At 43.1% G+C, this 14,869-nt stretch overlaps 1 pseudogene; it reads right to left on the bottom strand.

Annotated features, from left to right (window-relative positions):
* Positions 1 to 1,088: 1,088 nt before the first annotated feature.
* LOC142850957 (trafficking protein particle complex subunit 6B pseudogene) lies at positions 1,089 to 1,842 on the bottom strand (annotated as a pseudogene).
* Positions 1,843 to 14,869: the final 13,027 nt, after the last annotated feature.

Genomic DNA, 14,869 nt, shown 5'->3' with positions numbered 1-14,869 from the left:
AATCAGAGAAACATCACCATTCACAATAGCCACAAATAACATGAAATACCTTGGGTAACACTAACGAAAGAAGTGAAACAACTGTACAAGAACTTTAAGTCTTTGGAGAAAGAAACTGAAGAAGATATCAAAAAATGAAAAGACCCCCATGCTCTTGGATAGGTAGAATCAACATAATAAAAATGGTAATCCTACCAAAAGCAAGCTGTAGATTCAATGCAATTCTCATCAAAATCTCAACATAATTCTTCACAGACCTCGAAAGAACAATACTCAACTTCAAATGGGAAAACAAATAACTCACAATAGCCAAAACAATACTGTACAATAAAGAAACTTCTGGAGGCATCACCATCCCTGACCTCAAGCTCTATTATAGAGCTACAACACTAAAAACAGCTTGGTATTGGCATAAAAACAGACAGGTTGACAATAGAATCAAATTGAAGACCCAGATATTAATCTACACACCTATGGAAACCTGATTTTTGAAATATGCTAAAATTATACAATGGGGAAAAAAGAAAGTATCTTCAACAAATGGTGCTGGCATAACTGGATGTCAACATATAGAAGAATGCAAATAGATCCATATCTATCCCCATGCACAAAACTCACCTCCAAATGGATCAAAGACCTCAATATAAATCCTACCACACTGAACCTGATGGGTGTATTTTATTTTATTATTTTTCCTTAGATGCCTACTGGTTTTCTAGAAAGAGACAAAAAGAGCGTGGATCTTGATGTGAAGGGAGGTGGGAAGAACTGGTAGGAATATGGGGAGGGGAAACCATAATCAGAATTTGTTGTATGAAGGTATCTATTTTCTTTCTTTTGACAATAACATATGTATTTATATATTCATATAAACATACAATGTATAAATGAAATCCTTATATAAGCATACAAATTCTCTCAACAAATAAATTATAAACAATACTATAAAATTAAGCTTAATTTAGCATAGTGGTTTGTTTTTTTAAAATAACTAAAACACGTTTATGCTTTAACAAATTTTGGTCATTTGAATAGAAACTATTCTGATTGGTGCATATTTTCCTGTATAGCAATTCAACGCACCCTGAGTTTCAATCTCAACCTATGGTTAAATACATATCACACTAGGAAATAAAGACGTTTAAAATAGAGAGCTTTACATTTTGGTGTCTAGTTTACTGACATCACTTCAAACAGTTCAGTTAGTTTGCGTCATGGTGGAAGGACCTTATTGCCTTTGATTTGGTCTATGTGAACCTGGTGAGGTAAGCCCTCTCTGCTCCAGCACAGACCAACAACAGTGAGCAGAGATCAGCACTTGCAGGACTTTGCCCAGGAGCAGACTCTCTCGTGTTTCCCTGCGCCCTTCTTATTCTGTATCATCACCTGGAATTTGCAGACAGGCCTTGAAGATACTTCAGCTGTTACAATACTTTTTAATTCCCAAGTTTGACAAGCCACCTCTGATTAAGCCACATGTAAATGCTAGCTACATTGATGCATGTTCTAAACACTGTTTTCCCGCAGACAGCTGAGTAAGCAGTCGAAATTTGTTGTCCTGGAGCACATATATGCCCTGACGATTTGTCCATAGATTATCAATTTGTTTCTTGAATACTGTGGTCCTAAAATCTTTACGTATAAACTTCATGATGTCTAATTCATCCTTGAACCTTGCAGTATCTTTCGTAAACCTTTCTATCAATCCTTGCCCCACTCAAACCCCATGTTTTCCAGCTTAGTAATACATCGTCCATTTTCCACATCCCCCTGCTTAGCGGACTTGTACACTTTGGACACCATCTCGTTATGGAGAAGCAAAAACAACGCCTCGTCCACCATTTCCCACCAATGCCTCCAGCGGCTCCAATTTAGTGCAGGACTTGTGGTTCCCGTTAGCCTGCGTTGGTGGCCCCGCGGAAGGCTGCTGTAGACTGACTACGCCCCTCCCCAGGGCCGCCGCCGCCACTGGGACCCAAGACCGAAGATATCTATTTTCAATAAAAGAGGAATAGGCCACTTCCAAAGAAGCAATATGATGCCTAAAATATCATTCCTCCCCCAAGTATCCATGTCATAATCTCACGGACCTACAAACACACTATGTTCTATCACATGTCAGAAGGGACATCAAAGAGGTGGGGTGGTTCTACTGTGCCGTTTAGGTGGGGCCCCTGGAACCACGGGATCTTTATAAGGAGAGAAAAGGAAAGAAGGGTGGAGGAGATGTGACAGTGGAGGCAGACATCCAAGAGATGCTGCCATGAGCCAAGATGTGCAAGCAGCCTCTGTTTCTGGAATAGACAGGGGTTTAAATAAAGTCTCCTCCAGAACCTTCCAGAGTCTCCAGAAGGCGTGGCGTTGATTTCAGAACATTTCGAGCTATGAAGCCTATAGTGACTGTCACAAATGCAAGAAGAGATTCATAGCAGATGTCATGACAGGTGGGAACATGGGGTGCAAGGTCCCAAGGTGGGGCATCTTTACAACGTAGGTGTGGTGGATCAAGTGCTCCAGTGCCACTGGGGACAGAACAGAGAGATAGGTGATATGGAGCCTTATGGATCACCAGCTACAGACATCTTGGATTTCCTTCCAAGACTGGCGGGAGACACTAGGAAGTTTTAAGACAAGCTCTACTGCATTAAGACAAAAAATATGGCCACTATGTAGAGAACAGGGGAGGAACACTAATGAGGACCCCTAAGCAGAAGCAGAGAGATCAGCAGAAGGCCCAGGAGTAAACATGATTGCCCTGATCAGAGCAGTGGGGATCCAGGTAAGGAGACGGCTGCAAGGTACACCTCAGACACTGACTTATGGCTCTGAACAAAAATCAAATAAAATAATTTGGACATCTTAATGCCAGGGGCCCTTTGATCAAATAAACGCCCGCTTTTCAGATACCACATGTTGGCTTCTGACAGTGACAAACGATGTCACCACACAGGTAATCCCCAGAGCAGGGACTTGGGGATGTTCTAGGAGAACAGAAAGGGTAAAAGGAAAAATGTATGTCCCTTCCTGAACACCTAAGGACAAATGGCTGCCCAGCAAGGAAGAAATTAGCCCAAGTGCAGAAGGATTGGCTGGTCATGCGGGGGACACTTGAGAAGACAGAATGTTATTTATGGGGACAATGTCTTACCCTCCCAAACAACCATCAAGTCCCGACCTGTCCCAGTACTGTGAAATTCTCAGCTTCAATCTCCAATATGAAGGAACAAAACTGAGCATGGATCCTTCAGGAATTCAGAGTTGATATGAAGTCTATCCACAGACCTGCCAGCAGATGTTACAGGGAGTTGGCAGTGCTAGATTCGTGTCTGATGACAGAAGTGTTAAGTGCAATCGGTGTTCTCATTTTATTTTTAAGCCAGGAGAAGGGGAATCAAATTTGTCCTGGGGTGACCTTCCTAAGAGCTACTATCCCTCACTGGAAATAATCATTGTAATGGAGAGGCTGACAACAAAGCCATTTCTTGAGCCCTGGCTGGACACAGCACTGTGACATGTGCCGTCACCACCCCCACTTTAGACAAGAGCAAACGGCATCCACAGAACATGTTTTCCAGCATCCTGTGAGGGAGCAGCGGAGGCTGCTCTAACGCAAGACCACATTCTGAATCAGGACTCTGAAAACTCCAGTCCACAGACCAAGTCTCGGCCACCATTGCTCTTGTAAATGAAGCTCTATGGGAGAACCAGATCCTTCTGTGCCTGTGGCTCTTTGCCTCTCCTAGAGCCGAGCAGAAAAGCTACAAGATCCATAGGGGCTGCAGGGTCTGAAATATTACTACCTTGCCCTTTGTCAGAGAAGGGGAGTGTATGCCAATCCCCTGATTCTACATCACCCTGGGCGTGGTTCCTCATAACTCCAGCTTCTTCAAGCAGTCTGCATCCTCTCCCCTTTCACACGCGTGCGTGCCCGCCCCCCCCCCCCCCCACACACACACACACCTGTTCCGGTCACTGGTTGTGTCACCAGGACCCTTGCATTTCCTAAATACCCCTGGCTCCCACAGCTTGCCTGAGAAGACCCCGTCAGCCCCTCTCCAAACCTGCTCTGCGGCTGAGAGGAAGTGTGGAATGAAAACGAGGCTAGAAGCCAGACCCTGAGTTCAGTTTCCTGAGGGAATGAACCAGAGGACTCGAGCAGGAACACTCTCCCTAAGCATGGTTTCTTGAAAAATCTGAATGTTATCTATGGAGACAAACATAGTCCTAACTATATGGCATACACCACAAGTATAATTTCCTTTTTTTTTAAATGAAAAGGTGTGCGAAGATGTAGGCCAAAAGTCACTGTTGGGCATCATTCCCAATTGCTCTTTCTCCACCTTATTTTTTTTGAGACAGGGTCTCTCTCAGAAGCTGGAGCTCACAGAGCTGACCCGTGAGCCCCAGGGGTCCTCCAGTCTCAACCTTCCCAGCCCTGGGGTACAGGCAGGTGCCACCACGTGGAGCTTTCTCATACAAATTCCAGAGGACTGGACTCACGTCCTCACACTTGCAAGGCCAGCACTTTCCTGACTGCGTCATTTTCCCCATTGCATTGCTCAAGAATGATTTCTATCCCATGACTTTTCCCTGGCAGGAAGAAACTTACAGAAACTCCACACAGCCAAGAGAAGAGGGAATGCACAGTGTTATGGTTTGGAGCTGTGCTGTCCCCCAAAGGTCGTGAGATAAATGTTTGGTCATAGCCTGTGGCTCTATAGGACATGGAAATGTTTGGTCATAGCCTGCGGCTCTATAGGACTTGGCAAAGTCTTTATGAGATAGTGGGCTTATGGAGGAAAGAGAGGTCACTGGGCATTTGCCCGTGAAAGAGGCTGTTAGGACTCAGCCCCACCACTTTCGTTCTATGCTTTCTGGCTACTGTGGCATGAGCAACTCTGATCATCAACATGGTTCTCACCCCTGCTTCTCTGCTCTGAAACTGGCCCAAAACAACAGGGCCAAGTGGCCAGGAACTGAAGCCCCTGAAGCCTTCAGTCAAAGAAACAGTTCCTCCTTGAAGTTGATCTCTCAGTCATTTAGTCCCAACGACAGGACTCTTGACTACTTCAGACTGCTAGGGTTATCCTAACAACCATACACCCCTGCCCCAAAGCCATCAACAACAGATGCAAATGTCACAATCAAACTAACCCTAGCCCTAACCTCTGCCTGGCCAACCATTGAAGTCAAACATGTCCTCTTTGCTTTCTTTAAAAGACTACATGTGTACCATCTATTTTTCCATTTTGCACTTCTTTCACTGGTTGGCATAATAAAGCAAGGCAGGGAACCTGTGGAATGCTGGCCCTGAGCATAACTGTCATTACCATCTTAACCAGGGCCCCTGTGACTCTCCGCAGGGAGACCCTCGGCAAGTTTGAGCCTGTCAGCATCCCTTCAGATAAAAGGAGGCTGGCGAAGGTCACGAGACCCTCTCCCCTTCTAACCACTCCTTCCAATGCTCTGTCTTCACGGCTTCTCCTGTTCTCTAGGGTGCTGCAGTATCCAGAGAGGGGAAAGGATCCCACTACACAGAATGAGGAAGTCATCTTCCATGTGGGGTGGGACTTTTCATGATGCAGTAGTCTGGGGGTCACTCCTGCAAGTTACCCCTCACCCACACTCTTTCAGCATGTTGGCGGAGCCTCGTCTGAGACAAACAGACATTTGTTCGTGACTCTCCAGGAAACAGTCTTTGTCCTGCTCACCTGGCCATGACTTCTAGAACCATGTGGTGCTGTTTTAATTGTCAGAGCCTTGTAACAAAGTGTTGTGTATTGCAATCCACTTTTCTCAAATTATTCTAACTGAACCATAGAGTTAATTTATTAAGCTACTCAAAATGGAAATACCACATGTTGTCTGTCGGCTATTTTTAGCATGATTTGAATCTCTAAATTCTTTATGTTCCAGTGCAGATGACTGAGCAATCTCTTCGTGGATTTAAACCATCTCTATTGCTCGGGAAGTGGTTATGGTTTCCTTCATATACTTGTCATGTTGCAAGCAGCTGGTTATTTTAAATTTTGGGCGTTAATGGTTATCTAGTTATTGACTGGCAGGTGGCCAACTCCTAGCCAATCACCGTACTCACAATTCCCGCAGAGGTCCTAACAAGAAATCACATCACTTGTGAATTATATGCTGAACTCTTTTTAAATTTCTGTTTATTCATATTTGTGGGTGTGTATACGTGTGTGTGCACATGTATGTGCATGTGCTTGATATGTGTGGAGGGGCACACACAGTGCATATCTGTAGACTGGAGGACAACTTTCTAGGGTTTGTTCTTTCCTTCCACTGTTAAACGGGTTCTGGGGAATCATACTTCATGGGGCTCTCTGCGACTCCCAGGGCCAGCAAAGTGTCCAACCACATGAGGCAAGAAGGAAACTCAGTTCAACATGACTCAGTAGACAGTGTAGGTTCAGTCTTCTGGAATCTGACACAGGGCAGTTTGTTGTAGGCAGACATAAGTGCAGTACGACTTGGGGAAACATTTCCTGATGGAACACAATTTCCTGCTCACAGGAGGCATCATTACATTGACACTCTTCTCAAAATACGTGTCACTTCTCCCATGAAGATGGGTTTTAGGGACAGACTATACATGTTATCTTCAGCCTGGGGGAGGATATGGTGGTGATCTCCATCATACAGATAGCGTAGAGGTCATTTGGGCTGTTAGCTACCTCTGATCTTGGCTGTGGGAGTGTGGGGAGCCCTTGGACATATGGTAACACGAAGGTCATGTAGACTCTTAGCCACCCCTTGTCCTGCTGTGGGATCTTGGTATGGTCTGACCCTACAGATAGCACAGATCATTAACCACCTCCTTTCTCACTCTTCGGGGTGGAAAAGCAGGTTATAGATCTTTCCCATAGAAGAGGTAATCCTGTGTGTTTAACATTCCTGGTTTCTCTAGGGCTTACCTGAATGAACCCTTCTTTGGGCTCCCAACAATACTTAGGTCATCATGCTTTTACCTGCTGAGTCCATCTCCCTGACCCCTTCTAATGTCTTTTTTTCAATTATGCCATAATTTCACTAGCATTGGGCATTGGTCAACAGTTTCACAATATGTAAAAACATATATGATATTATGTTATTTAATGTGTATGACTGTAGTAGCGATGTGGGAAGTCCTTCTACATATGTGTTGTGTTTATTGGTTAATGAATAAAGCTGCTTTGGCCAATGGCAGGGCAGAATATAGCCAAGCTGGAAGAGATATATAGAGAAAGTAGGCGGAGTCAAGGAGACACCATGTAGCTGCTGAAGGACAGAGACGCCAGTAATCCACAGCCTCGTGGCGATACACAGATTAATAGAAATGGGTTAATTTAAAATATAAGAATTAGCTAGTAATATACCTAAGCTATTGGCCAAGTAGTGTTGTAGTTAATATAGTTTTTGTGTGATTATTCAAGTTTGGGTGGTTGGAAATGAAAGTACAGTCTCCAGCTACAAAATGGTGGTTCAAAAAAAAATGGCTCCCAAAAGGAGTGGCACTATTAGGAGGTGCGGTTTTTTTGGGGTAGGTGTGGCCTAGTTGGAGAAAGTGTGTCACTGTGGAGGCAGGTTTTGAAGTCTCATATATGCTCAAGCCATGCCCAGTGTCTCAGTTCACTTTCTGTTGCCTGCAAGATATAGAACTCCCAGTTCCTTCTTCAACACCATGTCTGCCTACATGGCACCATGTCCCGCCATGATAATAATGGACTAAACCTCTGAACTGTAAGTCACCCAATTAAATGTTTCCTTTATAAAAGTTGTCCTGGTCATGGTGTTTCTTCACAGCAATAGAAACCCTAACTAAGATAATACATAACAACAATATGACAGCAATATACTATAACTAGGTACCATGGGCTAGAGGGCCATTAAACAACAAAAGTTTATTTTCTCCTGGTTCCAGAGGCTGAAGTCCAAGCTGAAGGTGAGTGAGGTTGTCTTCTCTGAGGCCTCTCTCCTAGACTTACAAATGACTGCCTTCTCCTCTGTCTCCTTATGACCTTCCCGCCTCACATTTTGTGTGTGAATTTCCTCAACTTGTAAGGACAAAAGAGACCGTAATGGCCATATTTGAACTGGATAAACTCTTTAAGCAGACTACCCCAGTCACTTACTGGGGCACTTGAGGTTTCAGACTTCAACATATGGATTTGAGGAACACAATTCTGCCCACAGCAGGGAGCATCTTTGTCAATGGTATAACTGCATCTTCAGTTTCCTCTTCAAGTCTGAAGTGTGCTTAGGATTAAAAGATAACATTTTATCATGCTTCATTCAAATTTCTAAAAGGCTTTGTGTCAGGAATGAACCTCAGGTCTATTAAAGGCCTTTCAGAATCTATTGACATAACCATATGAAATATTTTATGAATAGATTTCCTGTTATAAAACAATTCTGGCTCTACATTTAAGATATATACAGACCCTACAAAACGACAAGAAAAGAATTGTTTTAATCGGGTATAAATTAAGCTAAGACTATAAACAGACAACTTAGGCGAAAGGAAACAGACAGTAGAAAAATCTCCACTTCACTAGTAATCAAGGAACTGCAAATTAAAACGGGCATCAAAGCCCATCCCACACAAGAGTCAGCAAGGTGTGGGAGGCAGAAATACCCCCTCCTGCTGCAGGAGGCTCTCTGCTGCAGCCTCATTCACGCGCGTGGGTGGGGAAGTGTACACATTTGCTCTAGCATTGTTAGAACAGCAGCTAAGAAAAGAAGCAACCTACACTTCTGTCTCAGGCCACGCTGCTATAACAAAACACTGCAAACTCGGTGGCTCATGAGCAACAGAAGGAGGCTGGAAGGCGGGCGTCAGCCTAGTCAGTTTCTGCTGCGGGATTTCTTCCAGGCCGCACACTTCTGCCTCCTCACTCTGTCCTCGATGGGCGAGATGGCTCTGGAGTCTCTGTTGTAAGTGCCTCGATTCCATTCATGGGGGCTCTCCCTTCATGGCTCAGTCATGTTCTGTGTCAGCTTTATGTGGCGGTGACAAAATACCCGAGTGAAGTGACCTAAGAGGAGGAAGGGGTTTGAGGCTCAAGATTGCAAAGCTTTCAAAGCAGTTATGGAGAACATAATTGTTCGGCCCCATTTCTTTGGAAATATCATGCCAGGAGCATCTGGAAGAGAAGAGCAGCTCATTATGGTAACCAGGAAGCAGATACAGGTCCTAATATACCCTAAATGCCATGGCCCCAGTGACCTACTTCCGCCAAATAGGCCCCACTTTCTATAATTCCCAACACTTCCCAATATCTGGGAATGAAGCCTTTAACACGTAAACTTTTGAACTGATCAGATCCAAACTATAAAAGCCCCAAAGTCTACCCCAACTCCTAATGCACTGTTAGGGCTTCAACATAGTAACTTGAAGTAGACACAAATGTTCTTAACAGAATAATGTCCACATATGTGATGATTAGCTTTAATGGGCACCATGACACACCCCAGAGTCACCTGAGAAGAGGGTCTGAATGAGAGATATCCGCACTGGATTGCCCTGTGGGCATGGCTTGTGGGAATTGTCTTAATTAAATTGGTTGATGTGGAAACACCCAGCCCAGTGTGGGCAACACCATTCCCTCGGCACAGGGTTCAGAACTATATGATAGCTGAGAAATTGGGCTTAGTACAAGCAAGGGAACAAGTGGGCATGCATGCATCCATTCTCATTCTCTCTCTCTCTCTCTCTCTCTCGCTCGCTCGCTCGCTCGCTCGCTCACTCGCTCACTCTCGCTCTCTTTCTCTGCTCTTGACTATAAATGTGATGTGAGCAATTTTCTCAAGTCTCTGCCACTGTGACTGACATTACCACGGTCATCAGCTGGAACTTGGAATTATAAAAAAAAATTATCCTCTTTCTCCCCTAAGTTGCATTTTGTCAGGGTGTTTTATCACAGCAACATAAGTAAAACTAGGGAAATATGTTTTTAAAACTAATAATTGCAAAAATATGGAGTACGGATAAAATGAATTGGCCAGCTCTCGAGTCAGCATTGGTGAATCTCAAAACCATAATCCTGAGAGAACAAAGCCATGGCATACAAAATCATGTGTGCCTAGACAGTCGTGGATATTTATAAAAGTTTCAGGGACAGCAGAAAACATAAACTGGAGGGATAAATATCAGCTTCAAAGACCCTATGAGCTCTGTGTTTTGCAAGGGATGAGGAGATGAAGGGAGAAGGGAGGCAGAGAAGCCAAGAGCTGTTCAGAGAGGATGAATGAATTCATCTATAAGATTTTATTTTCTTTCTTTTTAAATAAAACAATCTGCAGAAGAAAAGGTTTTGCATTCCTAGGACAAATCCTACTTGGTCATGGTGAACGATTCCATTAACACATTATTGAATTGTTTGCTGCAGTTTTGTTTATGGTTTTCATCTAGTACCGTGGTCGCCTTTTCTCCCCCCCCCCTCCACTGTAGTCTTCAAGATTGGATTTCAGGCTTGTGCTAGGCTCATAAAATGAATTAAAGGGTTTTCGATGCTTTTCTATAATCTGGAACCATTAGCTGAGTCTTAAAAAAAATATCTTTTATTGGAAAATCCAAAGGAAAAAAAAACATTAGAAAAATATCTATGCAAAGAGGCTGCTTTAGATATAACATTTGTAATGTGCATTTTACATTTGTATGTTTTTTATCATTCAGGCTGACTCCTTTTTTATAAGTCTACTTTTGTAATTCGTATTTCACAAAGCAAATCTGTGTCATTGCAGAGAGTTGCGCGTGGTAATGTCTTGGCTTTCTAATCTCTCACAGGCCTCCAAAAGTGCCTCATTCACTGATAATATTGCTTGTTTTCCCCTCTCGAGCCAGTTGGTTAGAGTACCAGCTGAGCTGCGGGGTTTCTTCCCAGAACCACCTCTCTGATACATTCTCTCTTTTCTGCTCTAAGATCTGTGGGTTTCTGCTTTGTTCCTTAAAGACTGATTGTTCCAGATTCCTTTTAAAGTTTTTGCTAATTTTCATACCTCTTGATTTTAAAGCTTGCTTCATTTCTTTTTTTATCTACGACAGAAAACAGCGATCTGAGAGCCCTGGCTGTATCTCGCACGTTCTCCTGTGTTTTATTCACACTCTCATTACTCTCTAAATGGTGTTTGACTGTATGTTTTATTTCTCCTTAGACTCGATAATTTCTTAAGAGATTATTCTTTTCAGTCCATTTCCGAACAGTAATGGCTGTTCAGTGTAAGTGTGAGGAACACAGACTAGGAGCCCAAGACAAAAGGATGTGTCTAGCATGGTGCCTGGTACTCTATTAAGACTCACTAGGGCACTACAGTTTGGTTGGATATAAACAGGCTGTTAACCATGAGGAATGGTATTGACTCCTTAGTTAATACAATAACCTAAAATAACTGAAAAGAAGCAATTCTCCCCCCACCCCAGCTTGTGTCACATGAGGTATCTACTATTATTCTTAGAGACCATGATCAACAGCAGGTACTGTTGTGATTTGAATAAGAATTATCACCCATAGGCTCATGATCCCCAGTTTTTTGTTTGGGTTTTTTTTTATGGTTATGGGACCTTTACGAGGTGGAGCCTTGCTGGAAGGAAGTATGTCACTTTGAGGGTAGACTTATAGACTGGCCCCAAGTTCTGTTCTCCTCTGCTTCCTGATCCCTGAAAATGTACTTCTCCAGCCTCCTAGAGAGCAGGCCAGCTTAACTCTGCTGCGCCTGTGCCTCCCCTGCTGTGATGGGTTGTATCCCCTATGGAACTGTAAGCCCAGGTTAGCCCTTTTCTCTAAGTCGCTCTTTGTTAGACACTCTGTCACAGCAACAGAAAACAGTAACTAATACAAAATAATATGTATATGTATACATATGTATATATGTAATAGAATACAGTACAACTGTAATTAATACAGGAGAAACAAAGTAACTAAAATACATTTGACTGACTGAATCCACAAGACTCAGTTTAATGAAGAACAAAGATCATTCAGCCATCAGGGCCAAACCCTCCTGCCATCCCTAAGAGAACGACTAAGTACATAGTATATATCATGACTCACACTGAAAACGCAGCTCCCCAGTGTGCCCAGCATGAACAAGGCCATTCCATCATGGCCAAGCATCATAGCTAAAACTAGCCAGTAGATGCTATTAGCAACTTTCCAAGAAATACACCTTGACAAAGACATGCAGATCCTAATATGTCAACTACAAAATTTAAGGTGCTGAGGCCACAAGATGACTCAGCAGGTTAAGGCACTTGGTGCTAAGCCTGATAACCGGAGGTTAGTTCCCAAACCCCATACAGCAGATGTGTGATACATACATATAAACATGTACTCACACCTAGGCACACAGGACACATAAAAGATTTATTTCTTAAAAGATTTAACATGCCCCTCTGTACCCTTCTGATTTCTTTTTTCCTTATTTATTTATTTGGTTTTTCGAGACAGGGGGTTTCTCTGTAGCTTTGGAGCCTGTCCTGGAACTAGCTCCTGTAGACCAGGCTGGCCTCAAACTCACAGACATCCATTTGCCTCTGCCTCCCGAGTGCTGGGATTAAAGCCCTGCACCACACCGCCCAGCTTCCTTCTAATTTCTCATGAGAAAACAGTTAAAATTTGGCATATATGTCTATTCTTAAAGGGAAATTCATTGCACATATATAATATATATTCATATATTAATGAATTTCCCTTTCAAACTGCATTATCACTATCTGTATTGTTACTCTAAATGTCCGCGTGCCTTCAAAGCAGCTACTATGAGAGAGAGAGAGCTCTACAGCTAAGCGAGTGGGCTGCTCTCCCAGGAGACAGAGTCAGACTCCCAGCAACGATGGCAGGCAGCTCACAGCCACCTGTAACTCCACCTCCAGGGGGATCCGATCCCTCTGGCCTCTATGGGCATCTACCATCATAAGCACATACACGTGTGGGTGCCTACACACATACATTTAAAAACTAAAGGCAATGAATTAAAAATACAAAATAGCTAATATCAGCTATTCTGTAGTTAGCATTACAGGTTTTTCCTGCATTTATACGAATAGTGGTCCATGAAGAGTCAAAAGGAAGATTTCCTACTTAAAACAGGTTCTTCAAAATGAGGGTCATACGGTACAAACTTGCTTGACAGGATAGGCCCCCATACATAGGTCTGACCTGTTCCCAATCACTGCATAAAATCCTAGAATATAAAAATACTGTAATTTCTTCAATAGTCTCTGTTTTTTTGATAATTCCCTTATTTTCAGAATTTTGCAAGTTTTAGCTATTGGCAATAGATGGATTTCTATTGAATGTTTATTTTCATTTCTATCTGAGCCAAAATACACACGTTTTGCATTTTGGGAGCTTTGTCCAGGTTTTTTTTTCCTTTGACAGTCTAAAACAATCCCTATTCATACCCGCAAAGGGGGAGACTCTTCATTCTCTCCCGATGATCACAGTCATGATTATGAGTCATTTTGATTTGGGCCAAGCTAATGAATTTCCAGCGTGATCTCACTGTGGTTTTGATTTGCATTCCCCTCCCTCTCATAAGAACAAGCATAGCATCATTTGCATATTAGCTGTTTGCTTTGCCTTGTCTGAAATCGTCCACTCCTTTCCTTCGCCCATCTCTTTATTGGATTTTTTTAAAAACATTTTTAGAATGTCTTGTGGATTGAAAGTTTAGCCCTGGAGCCCTCCGGAAATCTTCCACACAGTGGTCTACATCAAGGTTGGCATTTTCCTGGGGTCACTGGTATGAAAGAAAATCTGGGTGGGAGCCGTTTTGCCACCCTGTGAATAAAGCTGATAAAATTAATATAGAGAAGCAAGGCAAAACAGGGTAATACAAAGAGCTACTGATGTTTAAATACCTGGATACAGCCAGACCTGAAACTCCAACAGTTTGGACATTGACTTTTTAAGTTATAAGAGCTAATAAGTTTCCTCTGCCACTTGCAACCCAAACCTACAATGGTGTTCTAGTGTTAGCTCTGGGTACAGGTAACATTTGAACTTTCCTTATTGTGACCCTTGGGTTTCCTATGACACGGGGAGGTTTCCTGACAGAGTAGCAAGCACCAGTTCCATGGGAAGAGATCATGGGGGCATGTCTAGCCTGTGGGTCACCAGAGAGAAACGGAGTCTCTGCAGTTCATGGTATGAGCTGTACCGAGACTGGACACACTCAGGTAAAACACAGCAAGATAATAGACACAGGCACATGGTGTAAACCACAGGTCACACCTGGTGTGTTTGTGAAAAAGAACTCCCAAGTCCACGGGTGTGCCAGAGCACAGCCTAGCTCTCCATGGAACCGTCATAAGATTGTTTGCTGACCTTTTGTTAGTCATGTATCATTGGATTAACAAACAGGGCTGTGAGGGAAAGGAAGCGCTAACACCTGTACATTTTAAAGCTGTGTAAACTCACCAACAGAGAGGCCTCATGGTGTCTGGTGCAGCGATTCCTAGTCTAAATAGACAGGGATCTGTTTGATATTGGTTGCTAAGAGATTAACCAGACTTTGAACGTACTACCAAAAGGTTGCAAGCACCACCACTTTTGCAGAGATAGAGACATCTAAGACCACAACAGTCTTTGCTAACATTGATCATGGCCCCTTGTGTGCCATTCATTGAAGGAAACTCTTTGAACATTCCTTCATTATCTTTGTCCATATAACAACTTCTGTAAATCAGGTACCAGGGTTTAGAAGACAGCCAAGCTCATATATCCGAGGTTCTAGATGGCAGGATGAGGTATGTTACGTTGAAGTAACAACAACAAACCCTCAGCATCTCAGTGTCTTAACTAATCTTGCTTCCTCTGCACTACATAGTCGGCACAGCAAAGGGGATATGGGTAACTATATATATAGT

The sequence above is a fragment of the Microtus pennsylvanicus genome, chromosome 5 (assembly GCF_037038515.1).
Source record: "Microtus pennsylvanicus isolate mMicPen1 chromosome 5, mMicPen1.hap1, whole genome shotgun sequence".
Taxonomy (NCBI): domain Eukaryota; kingdom Metazoa; phylum Chordata; class Mammalia; order Rodentia; family Cricetidae; genus Microtus; species Microtus pennsylvanicus.
The sequence above is the reverse complement of the archived record's forward strand: the minus strand, read 5'-3'. Positions and strand labels throughout refer to the sequence as shown.